The 3,161-nt window shown below is 47.6% G+C and overlaps 1 long non-coding RNA gene across 1 annotated transcript; it reads left to right on the forward strand.

The window, feature by feature from the left end:
- Positions 1 to 280: 280 nt before the first annotated feature.
- LOC120450043 lies at positions 281 to 1,323 on the forward strand. Its single transcript, XR_005616242.1, has 2 exons — positions 281 to 1,103; positions 1,160 to 1,323. It is a non-coding gene; the product is annotated as an uncharacterized LOC120450043 (long non-coding RNA).
- Positions 1,324 to 3,161: the final 1,838 nt, after the last annotated feature.

Below are 3,161 nucleotides of genomic sequence, written 5' to 3' on the forward strand. Positions count from 1 at the left end.
GAAAGAACTGGATTCCCGACTGATGTATCTGGCGCTCCTTCTTGATCTACCCGGAACTACCAAATCCTGGGCTATATTGAACTGGTGCAAAGGTATTTGGAGCAAGAACTCCTTTTAATTTTAATTTCTAATTGCACTGCAGAATTTAAGGAATAAGAAGTGCGAAGAAACTTATTGAATGCAACTCTATTAAACTAAATGATCCAGTAATTTTTATCCCGTTACAAGAGATTCGTTGAAAAGTATGTTCGGAAACGTTTACTTCTATCTGTCACATACATTTCACCGAATCTAGTATAAACAATTTAAGTTTTCAAATTTAAAATTTAACCAACTTATTTTTTGAGGTTTTATCTTCGCTTTTTATATTGATTGTGTTGTTGCATGTGTCAACGCCCATGTCCAACGTCTGGGGGAACCTATTGGCGGCACTGGCATTTTTACGACTCTAGAGTGCATATACACATGCGGCCGCCTGCCAGCCGGAGTCCAGTCTGGGGTCCAGAAGCCATTTCTCGTTTCCCCGAACTCGGCATCCAGACACCGTGTATCCCGATATCCTCTCGATGTGAGATATCGGATGGCTCCCGATGCAAGCGTGCTTGTGGCTCCTCCAACGTTTGGCCCCACATATGAAAGCCTGTTAAATATTTATGAGTATTGAAATGTTGCCTCGATGCATATTATAACAAATGAAACGTCAATTTCATGCAAAAAATGCAAACAGAAGCGACATCCCAAGGATGGCTGATGTAGATCTGCCCCACCAGCCAGAAAAGGACATGGAGCTGGACATGGGCTGCCAGGAACTCTCCAACTCCAACTCCAGTACCTAGGCGAAATAAGCTGCAGTTGCCTCTGCCGGCACGTGACAGGCCTATGACCGAAGGACAATTGGGTGTCCATCTCGTTCGGATCCGGCGGCTCCTCATAGCGGCGTCCTTTGGTTCCTGCACAATTTTATTTTGGAATTGCATGCATGGCCCTGAGGACTGCAGCACATTCAATTTGGAAGCTCAAGTGGTGTTCGACCACATAAGACATACATTTCATGGGCCTTTGGAGTAGACAATGGGATAGGACGGACATTGGCCCACAATGAGGTATAATAATAATGATTTTTTTTGTAGATACAGCCTAAATCAAGCGAACCCATTAGAAAAAAAAACCCAAGAAGCGCAGAAGAACTTAAGGGGCAAACAGATGCAATGGCAACCCGAAAAGCAGCAGGCTAATTTGTGAGGGAGCAATAAAAATTGTTTATTGAAACGAAAAAAGTGTGCGCCAGAGAAACTTGAAATATACTCCCCGCGTCTCTCCACACACCCATATATCTGTGTAGCTGGAGCAGCCTAAATTTAACTAAAAATGCGAGCACAGCTATGTATTTGCCTGGCTTTCACCAGCTGCACAGTAGCTGGGCCCAGTGCACTTGAACTGTCAAGGCATTGCAGGCGCAATAATTTCCATGTTAGATGCCAAAAGCGTGCAAAATGTTTTCCAACTATCAGACAATAGGCTCGGGACGATTATGGGGCGGCAGGGACGGGGCAGCTGGGGTGGGAAGTTGGCCTTCGGCGGCGGAAACTTTGCTCAAAGGACAAAGGGGGCGGGCTCGCGCTGCTAGGTGTAGTCTCTTGTGCGAGAGAGACGAAATCAACAGTTTATAAATAATCATTTTCCTCGCTTTCCCACAGGTCCCCCTGCCGTCGCAAGGGTTGGGAAGGGCACCAAGGCCACATTTTCATCGCCCCCAAAAATAACAATAAGCTGAGCACAACAACAACCAAGTGAGCATAGGAGGAAGTAGGGAAGATGCTTGAGAAATGCCACCGGCAGTTGATAAAGTGCCGACCGCCAGCCGCCAGCCAGGCAATGAAGTTGGTCCGCCCTCCCGCAAATTACCACTCACCACCTACCATAAGCCACCCACCAGTCACCACCCACCGCTCAGCAACCATTCTTTAAGAATGGTCACACCTGTCTCTTTGGGATCTTAACCGTTTGTCTGCCCACTTTTCATTGTTTTAATTGTTTGTCAGCTTTGCGCCGTCCCTCGGCGCCTGCTCTTCGGAAAATTTACGACACAAATTCTACCTTTGTTCCTGTTTTTGTTTAGCTCCCTAGGTCTTGGCTCGGCAATCTCAGGGGCAGTTCATTCAATCAGGCGGAGTCTCCTAAAAGTTTGTGTCACGATCTGATTTGCCCCGTTATCAATGGCAGTCCATTAAGATGAGGAATCATCAGTTGATGTGGGTCATTTTAGTTATGTCATTCACATGTACATTATCTTTAAATTTAAATTTAAATTTACTCATCAGTACACAGGCACAGTAATCCGTGCATAACGTAGACGAGGACGGCAAAACCAATCGGAGCACTGACGGCAGGTGAAAAAAGTCGCACAAGGCACATTGTTTGCAGACGCAGCTGGGCAAAGACTGTGTGCCACTGCCATGGACCAGTTATTGTCAATAGGATGCGGCAAATATGCCACTTTTACGGCACGCTTCCGTATCCGGTTCCCGCCAGCAAAGTTCGCTAGCAGCGTGGCACCCATTGTAATTCGGGTGTGTATTGGGGCAGGTAGCAGGCAGGAGGGAACATGCGCCAGGCAGCAGGGCGTATATAGTTGGTAAATTACGATGGCAGCCTGTGCAAGTGCTCCATGCAAAATCGCAAAGCGCAAAAACGCAAGTGCCGTCGCTCAGGCTGCATTCGGGCCACTTGGGCCAACCAGGCAAGGTGGAAAATGAACTGCGAGCGAGCAAACAAGGCAACGCGAATACCCTTTGCAGAGCGATTCACTGCCAATTTCCAGATCGCAGCTCGCCTGGTAAGTGGGCGCTAGCGAAGCTGCTTCGATAGGTTTCGAAATTTGGTTTGGAAATCTCAAGGAGCCACCTGGCGTAGAATGTGCGACGGGAGTGCCCTAGAACGTTGTCTTCAATGGCAACTGGTATTGATAGCAACAGTTGCAGTTGGTGCCGGACGCCGTGTGGCAGCAGGGAAGTTGGCTGCAGCTGATGGTGCGGCATTCTTAAGTTTTACGTGTTGCACGTGCCCCAAACGGGGGCAGTCAAGGATGCCAAAATGCAAAGATGCCTAGCTAAATCTGAGACTAAAACTGCGACGTGCGTCCTGGGTGCATTGTTTTTATT

The sequence above is a fragment of the Drosophila santomea genome, chromosome 3L (genome assembly GCF_016746245.2).
Source record: "Drosophila santomea strain STO CAGO 1482 chromosome 3L, Prin_Dsan_1.1, whole genome shotgun sequence".
NCBI classification, from domain to species: domain Eukaryota; kingdom Metazoa; phylum Arthropoda; class Insecta; order Diptera; family Drosophilidae; genus Drosophila; species Drosophila santomea.